Source organism: Pelecanus crispus, chromosome 2 (assembly GCF_030463565.1).
Source record: "Pelecanus crispus isolate bPelCri1 chromosome 2, bPelCri1.pri, whole genome shotgun sequence".
NCBI classification, from domain to species: Eukaryota; Metazoa; Chordata; class Aves; order Pelecaniformes; family Pelecanidae; genus Pelecanus; species Pelecanus crispus.
In genome coordinates, this window is record NC_134644.1 from 75,726,384 (window position 1) to 75,737,965 (window position 11,582).

The following is an 11,582-nucleotide window of genomic DNA, read 5'->3' on the forward strand; positions in this document are numbered from 1 at the left end:
GTTAGCCTGAATGAGAGAGAACTGTCAATATCTCACTTCAAAAAGTTCTTCCCAACTAGGATACGTTTCTGTTTACGGTAGCAGTAGAAAGCCAAGTACCACATTTAAACATCTGTTTTGCTAATGCAATTTGATGTTGCTGGGACAGAAAGAAAACCTCTGATGTTAACTACTATCCCATTCTTTTAAAACAAATCTTTAAATACACATTGAACGTTTCTTCAAATCTATTCATATTTAGCTCAATGTGCTAACCTACTACTAAATCAAAACAAGCAGACAGATGCATACAAATATAAATACAACCACCTAAGCATGCTTAAGGTGCAATCCTATTGATAGGAGTGTTAAACCGATACAATTATACTTGTGTAGGTCCCTATAGACATTCTTAATAAAGATTTTTTTAATTAATATTTTTCCACCTCAGGTTTATGAAACATCACCTAGTTTACATTACTCAATATGATACTCCAGGAACTCTTTAGCATGAGAGTTTCACAATGTCCTCCCAAAATAAAGCTGGTTGTTTATAAGATTCCTTCTGCCTGCTGCCTGCAGTCACTGCCCACCAAGAAAATGCCATGCATACATCAAACAATAGTTTACAATTGGCCTACCTTCAAGACAGTAGCAGGTGATAATGTAATGATTTAGGCATTACTGCATACAGTTTAAGTTCCTGATCCCGTAGCTATTCCATCTGGGAAGAATCCCACACGAAGTCTCAAGTGACTTTGTGAAACTCACCAATCCAGAGGGGCTTTCATGACCAGGACCAGTGAATGTGCTTTTCAATGGCCTTCTGGTCCCCTCTTTCAGGTAATATCCTAACTACATCAGCACAAGACCAACTACAACATGCAGAAAATTATGCTGGTTTCATCAAGGAAAACATCTTTGGACTGTTTTCTTGTATATCAGTGTAGCACATCTACATTATAAATATGCACTGGCACGTACACATGTAAGAAAAAACAAAACGTATTGCTCCCCAGCAGAAGTGTCAATCTACAAAATATCAAACAGATCTAAACTGAAGCTTAACATAAACTCAAGCTTAACATAAACATACAGGTTTATGGGAAGGTTGTAAAGACTTTTCAGATAATTGTTTTTTCTCATGCTTAAAACTGCTTGTATGAGTTTAAAAGTCCAGGAGAGTCAAAGTTCTCTGATGCTTTCATTTGAACGGTTAATTATCAAATAAAAATAACTAAAAAAGTTATTTTAGCTTCTTCTATAAGTCACATTTAGAATCTTTGAAATCTATATGTTACCTGGAGGAGAACAGCACTATTCCAGGCTCAACCAGTGCACACACACACAAAAGCACAAAACTAAACAAAATTAACAACGGGAACATAGAGATACTATACTAGAAGCTGTTTAATAAGTCAACAATGTAAACACTCATCCCATTAACACATCCGCACTAGTAATTCCGGTCATCCGTCTACCTCAATGACTGGGACAAACCAGCATTTAGAAGCACTGGGGCCAGATCCAGAAGATGAAACCCAGATGTTGGACACAACAGCTCCCTCACTTGCCTGTGCTTAGCTCTCAAAGAAGCTGTAATTTTAACCCAAGTGCCTAAGATCCTTGCACAGTACAGAAGGAGGCTGGATATTTCAGCATGACATGGCTGAGCAAACAGGTAGCATGCTAAGCACGGCATAATCTAAAGTCAACACATTCAATGTGGAGCTGTCAACGTTTAGCTGCTAGGAAAGCAGTCAATGGGGAGGGACTCCCCAATTCTACTCCCAGAATGCCCAACGCAGGGATACAAAAAGGCTCTTTTCTTTCTGAGGATTCCCACCCCACAAACTTTCATGGTGGGTGAGTCTATACCATCTTTACTGAGCGGTGCTGCTAATTTTGTTTGCTAGTTCATTTAGTAACATAGCTGCTGACAGTGCACTTCTTATAAGGCAGGATGGTAGCTTTGAAGGGAAAAGACCATGGTTTAGTTCCTTCACTAGTGGGGAATTCTGTACCCGTATCTCCATCTTCCAGGAGAATGTGCAAGCTGCAAGTCAGAGCCTTCCCTTCTAGACAGTGTCTGTTCACAGGGAGGTGATTCGAGACAGGCTCACCAAGGGCAAGTCCTGCCTGACCAACCTAGTGGCTTTCTATGAAGGAGTGACTGCATCAGTGGACAAGGGAAAAGCAAAGGATGTCATCTATTCAGACTGCTGTAAAGCCTTCGACGCAGTCCCCCCACAACCCCCTTCTCCCTAAATTGGGGAGATATGGGTTTGATGGGTGGGCTGTTTGGTGGATAAGGAATTGGCTGGATGGTCGCATCCAGAGGGTCGTGGTCAATGGCTCAATGTCCACATGGAGACCAGTGACAAGTGGAGTCCCTCAGGGGTCCGTACTGGGACCGGTGCTGTTTAACATCTTCATCAATGACACAGGCAGTGGGATCGAGGGCACCCTCAGCAAGTTTGCACATGACACCAAGCTGAGTGGTGCAGTTGACACACCAGGAGGACGAGATGTCATCCAAAGGGACCTGGACAAGCTGGAGAGGTGGGCCTGTGTGAACCTCATGAGGTTCAACAAGGCCAAGTGCAAGGTCCTGCACCTGGGTCGGGGCAACCCCTGATATCAGTACAGGTTGGGGGATGAAGGGATTGAGAGCAGCCCTGCGGAGTAGGACTTCGGGGTACTGGTGGATGAAGAATGAGCCAACAATGTGCGCTCGCAGCCCAGAAAGCCAACCGTATCCTGGGCTGCATCAAAAGCAGCGTGGCCAGCAGGTCGAGGGAGGTGATTCTGCCCCTCTGCTCTGCTCTGGTCAGACCTTACCTGCAGCACTGCGTCCAGCTCTGGAGCCCTCAGCACAAGAAGGACATGGACCTGCTGGAGTGGGTCCAGAGGAGGGCCACCAAAATGATCCGAGGGCTGGAGCACCTCTCCTATGAGGCCAGGCTGAGGGAGTTGGGGTTGTTCAGCCTGGAGAAGAGAAGGCTGTGGGGAGACCTTATTGCGGCCTTTCAGTACTTAAAGGGGGCCTATGGGAAGGATGGGGGCAATCTTTTTAGCAAGGCCTGTTGTGACAGGACAAGGAATAATGGTTTTAAACTAAAGAAGAATAGATTTAGACTAGACATAAGGAAGCAATTTTTTACAATGAGGGTGGTCAAGCACTGGAACAGGTTGCCCAGAGAGGTAGTGGAGGCCCCATCCCTAGAAACATTCAAGGTCAGGTTGGACGGGGCTGTGAGCAACCTGATCTGGTTAAAGCTGTCCCTGCTCACTGCAGGGGGGGTGGGCTAGATGACCTCTAAAGGTCCCTTCCAACCCAAAGTATTCTATGATTCTATTGGAGGCTGGTTTAAAAAAAGGCTCCAGACTTAAAAAAAAAAACCACACACACAAACATAATGAAGCATGGCTCTAAAGTTCAATGGTCAGGCGCTTGGGGAGAAAAGGGCAGGAAATATTAGGCTTTGCCTGTTTGCTCCATGGAACATCTCACATAAAACAAATAACTTCTGAAATCAGGGATCAGAGCCTGCATGTCTCCAGTCTTGGAGGGCAACATCTTCTTATACATCCTCTCTCTAGCTCAGTGAATCATGCATTCTTTTTCTGGATAGTAACACAGCTTCAGCCGGGAAACTGAAGACAACACTCAGCTTGGCGACTAGGATATTCATCCGGAAAGTGGAAGATGTAGGTTGATCCCTCCAGGCAAAAAGGGAATCTGAAGCAGGGTCTAGCACGTTCTGAACAAATGCTCTAGCTAATCGTCATTAAAAAGCAGCAGCAGCAGCACCTCCTTTTCCAACTGTCTTCCAAAGCTGTCGCTGTACTTTACAGAAGACTGACTCTACAGCACATGTTGGGCGTGATCGGAGAATTCTCACCTGACTGAACTCCCCAGGAGACTACAGCAAAATAAGAACATCCAGAAAAGAGACAATCATGAGCCAGGCATTGTGCTAATCATCTCTCATACAAGTCGAAAAAAATTCAGACATCCTAGGAACTTCAAAGCTATTAGCTATACTGCGTACAGTGCTTAGGCACCTTCAGACCTCAATGATAAGAGACTGAGGGTTTTCAGGACCGCAGTTTTGACCACAAGCACCTAGAACAGTTCTATTAAAGTATTTCTATGGACCTGCTTATTGATAATAGTTAGGGGAGAGGGGGATCAGAATCAGAGGTATAACCCCATGTCAAGATTGCACTGAGCACTTTCATGTCTTCCCAAACTCATTACTGAGAGACAATTAACGCTAAACCACAGAATACTTCTGCAGAGTGGACATTATATTGAAAATAGGAACACTTGTCAATTAATTCCAATTTAAGCTAGCTATCTACCCTGAGCTCATCTTTTTATGTAACACAAGTTAGCGAGCTGAATAGGGTTAAAAAGCTATCCATTATAACAAATGCACATGTCTGACATCTATCAGTCTACCTATTTATTTAATAATTATAATTTTTTTCCCCCAATCTATTACTGTTCATTTGATCTATGCATTTGATTTGCAGCATCCATTCTCTGGGCAGAATCCCACAGATATCCCCAAGCACGTGTCTGCTTTGGCACATTGTTTAAATAAACCTACTGGAAAAGGCAGAGAGATAACAGACAATAGAAGAGTCAGAAAACCATCCACGCTAATTATTTTAAATTCACATGTAAGGTTTCAGTTATCTACGTAGTATCAACACATGCAACGTGGTGATTTCAACATATTCTACCACTCGCATAAGAGCTTTTAACATTTGCTCTCTAAATGCAGTGATCCTTTGTATGAAGCGTCACCGTGCTAGCTTTACAAGGACAACACTGCTGATCAGTACACTATATAGAAGACTAAGCATAGTACTTCCCAAATAATAAAAAACAGTTGAGCAACAACTCATGCATAACACTCCCTTGCTTTTGCACATAATATTCAATCCCCTCGCCTATGCTACCGATTTAATAATGTAAAGGTTTTGGCTGAACAGTCAACTTCAGGTTCATAAATACATGTGGAAGGCATTTCCAGACACTGTACAGCTCTGGGCATCTTGAAATTTCTTAGCAAACAGCAACTGGGAAAGATCTCTGCTTCTTTCCCTCCAGCCACTCTAAATGGCACGGGATTTTTGTGTCGCAATTTACAAAGTGTTTTTTGTTATCCATCTACTCTATCCTGTAATACAAAGGAGAACAAATGCCTTATGAATTGCATCTCACTTGCACTGCATCAGCACATTTAGGCACAGGCAAGAGACTGAAGAAACTACCAGATGCAGACCGGAGGGTTCTGCATGCAGCATTCTACAAAAAACCAATCCGAGATGCCTAAGTACACGGCACCCCCACAAACCCATTTGCAATTTGAAACTTGTCAAGAAAGGCAAGTATCAGAAGCGATGCACTTACATCCGAAGACTAACTACACTTGGTAACCCCGCATCAATTTAACCCGGGGGGGGGGGGTGGGGGTGGGGCTCATTCCGAGAAGGGTGCATGCGGACAGCAAGCACTGATTTTTCTTTCTGGTGTTGGTCCCGGGGTCGTTAAGGAACCGGCCAGCCCGGAGCCAAAACGATCGGCCCGCGGAGGGGGCGCCCAGCCCAGCCGCGGGGCTGCGAGGCGCACGGCGGGGGAAGGAGCACCCACCCCTCGCAGCCGCCGCCGCCGCCTCCGCTCCCTGCCGAGCGGGGCCATCTCCCCCGGCCCGGCGGGAGACAAAAGGGAGGCGAGGATGCCCCCGCCGGCCGGGGCTGCCGCCGGAGCGGGAGCGGGAGCGAGGCGGGCGCCCGGAAATCCCACAATCCCCGCGGCCCCGGCGGGAAACCCTTCCCCGCCCCCCCCCCCCCCCCCCCTTCCCGGGGGCCGCTCCACCGGGAAACCCCGGCCCAAAGCCTCGCACGTGGGGCGCGGGGGGGGGGGGAAGGGGCGGCTCCGCCGCGCGGGGCCGCCTCCCGCCGCTGAGGGGGCGCCAAGGAGGGGGGGACGACGACGGACACGACACACACAGGACGACGGACGACACCGGGGAAGCGGAGGGGGCAGCGGAGAAGCGGCCTCCCGCCGCCGCGCCTCACCTGCTTGCTCCTCGCATAGGGAGGCTTCGCGGCGCCCAGGTGGTACCGCCGGGTCCGGATCTTGCCGCCGCCGCCGCCGTCGCTGCCGCCCGAGGCCATGATGGGATCCGGCCCCTCTGCCGCTGCCGCTGCCCCGGCCCCGCCAAGCGCGCGCGCGCGCCGGGCCCCGGGCCCGGCCCCCGCCGCCGGCCGCCTCGTGCGGCCGCGCTCCTCCGCCGCGGCCCGGCCGCGCTGCGCTGTCACCGTCTCCACAGGGACGCGCCCCCCCCCCCCCCGCCCCCCCGCCCCGGCCCGGCCCGGCCCGCCCCTCCTCGCCGCTCCCGCCCGCCACGCGCCGCGCGGCCTGACGCGGGGGCTCCGCGGCCTGCCCCTCCCCGCCGCGCCGCGCCGCGCCACCCCCCGCGCGCTGGCTCGCTCGCTCGCGCTCTCTCCCGGGGGCGGGCACGCGCGGGCGCGCTGGCGCTCCCCCGCACGTCCCTCTGCGCTCCCGCGCGCGCCTTTCGCCCGCTGCCCGCCGGCGCTCCCCGGCAGCCGGCCGGCCCCGCGCTGCCCGCCCGCTCGCGGCCGAGCCGCTGCACCCCTCCCCCCTCCGGCCGACCAACCACACAGCGCCCGCCCGGGCGGCCGCGCGTCACTAAACCGCGCGGGCTGCGTCACAAGAGCGGGACCGCCCGGCGGCCCTCGCGCGCCGGGGCACCGCCCGCTGGAGGGAAGCGGGAGGGGCGGGGCCGGGCCCGGCCGGGCGGCAGCGCATCCCCCTCCCCCCCCCCCCCGCGGGGCGAGGGGAGCCCTCGCCGGGACCCGCCGAGGGGCGCGGGGGAAATCCCAGCCCCGGGCCGCGAACGGGCTGGGAGCGGGCTGAGCCCCGGCGGTGTCGCGGCCCCGAGCACACGCAGCTGGCCGGCGCCGCGCCCGGCGTGACGAGAGGCTCTGCCGAGGGACGGGGCTTCCCTCGGCCCGGCCAGGGAGGCGGCGCAGGGCAGCCCGGGGGACGCGGCGGGAAAGCTCCCACAGCGGCGCAGGGGGGGGGGACGGGGACGCGGCGGTACCTGCAGGCGCCGCTCTAAGTAGAAATGACGCTCTGCCGGCTTGCCCTCGCACGTTTTGGCAGATTGGAAGCAGGTAGGGGAAAAGCGAGGAAGAGTGCATTTCTATTATAAATTTTTAAAAATGTATTTTCTTTCGATTTTTTTTGGTTTTTTAATTCTACTAAAAGTAGAGAAAAATCGATGGCTCTACATCTTATTTAGAGCATTGATCTGCCCTGGGAATGATAGAGCAGAGAATCACAACCACCTTCCCTACACAGAATTCAATAAAAATGTTCACCCTAAAAAACCCAGAACATACTAAAAAATTACTGATGTAGAATGAAGCACAGGTACTTCACAGTGCAAGGCAGAGCTGTGATGTAGTGCACGCCCCTTCCACCAAAAGTAAAAGCGTGTCACGGCACACGCCTGAAGAAAGGGTGTATCAAACTGGGGGGGCTCAGGGGAACTCACACCAGCACGGGCAATGCTGAAGGCCTAAAGAAACACAAAGGAGCAGCAAGAGCAGAGAAGGAACTGCTTTCAGAAAGAATTTTACTGGGGAATTTTGCACTGCCAAGTCTTTGCTTTTTGTTTCATAGTGGCTTTTTTTTTAATCTCATTGGTATCTTCCCAGCTCTCTCCTACATGACTTGCTCCTTCTCAGTTTCTTAGTCCCGCTTTCGTGGTTATCTACAGGAGGTAACTGTTTCTGAAATCCCAGCAGAATGGAATTGTTTTGTAGATCTTTCTCATCGTGAACTGCACCTTCAGGACTCCACAGCCTCTTCCTTCTCTACCCTACCACCGTAAATACAATTTTATGTGCAGTGGGATGACTTGCAGTGACACATAATCCCTTCCAGGACGTGGAACCCACAGGTTTAGAAGTCACCTGCAAGAACCACCTCATCTCGTGTAAACTGCTGATGTTACATGTGCAGACCAATTTTAGGATGAGGCTCTATTTCTACAATATGCTTGTCAAAAAATATTACATCAATATAGTCATCAAAATACAAGAAAATAATACTATCTCAGCCTGGATTTGTAACTCTCTCTGTCCAGGAAACAATTATCATGCTAAATTCCAACTCGGGAGGGGAAGGAAGGGTATCATGATGGATTTCCATTATGGGACGAGCAAGATTTGCGAAGATATATAAACTGTGCCCCTTTGGTAAGACATTCATCAGCAATAATGCCGACTTCTAAAATGGTACCTGTGTGGGGAACTGACTAAAATCACTCCTGCACTGGACACATAAGAGCTAGGCAAATTCAAAACAAGATTCCCTCTTTCTGATGCATGCTAGGTATATTAAAGTAACCTGTAAAAGCGATTTTCTCTTCCACATATGTGTCAAAGGCAGCTACACTATGTTTGCTCTGTAAATTCAAGTGCTGCTTTATTTACTTATTTTACTTCCATTTTACTTATTTAGAACAATTTCCATATGGTGACATGCCTTTAATGACACTCATGACTCAGAAATACTTGTCAATGTTGTCAAACAATGTCTACTGACATGAGTCACTGAAGTTAAATAAATGTTATTAATAATGAGACAAAACAAAAGGCAAATATATATATATCTCTCCAGCAGAATGATAGGGATCATCACCATTTGATCAATCTTCCCTGTGAGTTATATCTGCAAGTTACTTTGAGGTAGCGCTAGAAAGAAGCTGTTGGTCCAAGAGCATCCCTGCAAAAAGAAACATTCATGGCTTAAGTACCATTTAATCTTTTTGTACCCTTTTAAGTACTCTTTACCCTTTTTGGCCTGTTTGTTTCTCCCTGTTCACTGACTGCAGGATTAGTAGCCCCTCAAACCATCGTACTTTCTGTTCAGAGAAGCGACAGAAAACAAAAACGCTACTCTTCTTGAAGAAATTAGCGGGTTTTGCGTAAAGGCACTATCTATTGCAGCTAGGTGCAATGAAGAGTTGATAAAACCAATACTAGATATTCTTGCAAAAAACCTCCATCAAGCTTAAGAAAAAAACTACATTTCAGCTGGGTAGAACAGAGACAAAATACAACTGGAACAAGTGAAATATGATGGTGTTGATAAGTTGCTTCTAAGACTTTTTTTTTTTTTTTTAATGCTCCCACTGCAATCACATCTTTGTAGAACTGATGGCAGGCACCTCTATGTTCAGGTCTTTGTGTAAGCAAGCTAATGCAGGCTGGTTGTGGTAGAACAGCTCTAAGTTTACTCAGTAAAAAGCCTCAGCAATGCATTCTAATGGTTCTGATGCACTCACTTTCTCCTGTATTTGGGGTTCATGGGTAACACACCAATACAGGAAAAATTTTTGCATTCAGTATGTGTTTACAGTAAAGAACGTGCACCATGCACACCACCTTGATCCCATGTATGTACTCCTAACTGGAAAGAGAAATAGACTAGTAAGGCTCAGGAGACAGAAAAAGAGGTCAGAGAGCTATTTTAGAAGTGTCACATGGGCTGCAACCAACACGCTCTCTTCCTCACCTCATTTTTCTTGCACATTGACTGGAAGAAAATACACCCCCAACATTTCTCAGGCTTGGAGAACTAATGGCCCAAGCAACCTCTTCCACTGCATTACATGAACAGTACTGTCACTCTACGGGTACTTCACAGCCCAGAACAGAAGGTGCATGCATGTCTGAAAACAGTCTCTAACGCAGAGTGTCAAGACCTTGTTAACAACAAAGTCTGCATACATGGAGTGGCTACAGACTGCGACTTCTTTGAGGTTTATGGGCTGTGGTGATACAGTGTCAGACTAAGTGAAATCATATAGCTACATAGGCCCCTCACTACACAGTTCACACATAGCTCAACCTCCAAATGCCAAAAATCAGCATAGATACTCCACAGTATTTCTGCTGAGCCAACACACATCCTCAGCATCACATTTTTAACTAGTAACACAATAAAAGGTTTCCACAAATTACTTGCTGCCACTTAAGTACAGTGTTGGTGATGCTGTGCAAGCCACTTCAAAGCAGGATTAACCCAGGCACAGACCTGGAAGCTGTCTTGCTGTTCACGGTGATGGTACTGGCTAGATACAAAATCTCTGCTTAGCAGACCAGTTTGTACTACCAAGCTCAAGCAACACAGCTATGCACTACAACTAAAGCAGCATCAAATCCTGCATGGTGTTGAAGCTTTAACACTGCTATCCAAATTCAAGGGACCTGCATCTACTATCTTGAGTTTCCTCCCTACTGCAGTCCCCTGAAACAATTCTATACGGGCACAAAAGCATCCCCTTTCCTACCCAGATTCTTTTTCATTTATTCCACTTCCTGTCACATTTGCATTAATAATCTCCCTACCATCACCCTCCAAAGACTCACCAGTTCACACAAGGGAAATGTTCACCCAAGAAATCCATGTTCCCAGCTACCTTGTAACTAGCTCTCCCCAAAGCAGGAAAACAGTGGCTAAAACTGATGCTACTCCCCCTGCCTAGATGTGGTATTTTGCTTTCTGTCTCTTCCTACACATACATATGTACAAAATCAAAGAATAATGAGCTTCCTACAGTAAAACAGAAAAGGCTTTTCTGTTTTAGAGCATCTGCATTTCATGGGAGGGACTTTGAAAATATTCTTAGCTGAAATTAAACTTTGAGAAGAGGGAGATTCTGGTCAGCAGCTAGAAACTACCTGCCAGTGCTGAGTCATCACTCTGCAATACAGCATTTGCTTTAAATTTAGGAACAGCATACAGGTTATGACCACCACTTTAATTACATTAAGTCGTAAAAAAAAAAAAAAAAAAAGACAGAGAACTTTATTCCTATCTGCCATTGTAGCAATTATGGTTTACATTGCCCCCAAAACACACATGGCAGTACCAAAGCGTCTTGACTAGCTTTAGTAGTTTCCACAGCTATTAGCTATGATAATTTCCACTTTCTTCTTGGAAAAGCATTCTTCTCTTCCCAGCCTAACTCATTTTATCATTTAGTAGTAAATACTTTTGCATACACATGGGCTTAAGTAGTCCCTGTGACTGGAAAATACTTTATATGCTTCAAGATGAGATCAGTTTAGAGGAAGCCACTCAGAAGTTGCTAGCTTAAAGCAGAACTTTCCTCATTGCTATCTCCCCTAACCTCCTCTGACCTGAATACTGAGAACTGTCATCCTATTAAAATTTTATAACCTCATCACTATAAAACACCTGAGCATGAAGACTGAACAAATTACAGAGATGTTGAGAATAGGGTGCAACTTAGTTGAATAATTACTAGGATAGGGTTTTTTTATTGCCAATGGGTTATTTTTCCTCCTTTAAACCAGAAAGTTATTTTCCCCAAGGATTTTTAGGTTTAAAAACATGTATTATGTTACACCAGTTTCTTTGCTGTAAAGTGTCAGTTGAGAAGACTAACAATAAGAAGGGCAGGAATAAAATTGTCAGTGGGGATCATCCTTAAGTCTTTGGAATGTTTGCAGCTCTGGCAGCT

At 47.6% G+C, this 11,582-nt stretch overlaps 1 protein-coding gene across 2 annotated transcripts in view; it reads right to left on the bottom strand.

Moving 5' to 3' along the window:
- Positions 1 to 11,582, bottom strand: part of NUP153 (nucleoporin 153) — a 54,410-nt gene that overhangs the window by 42,215 nt on the left and 613 nt on the right. The window lies entirely within an intron of this gene.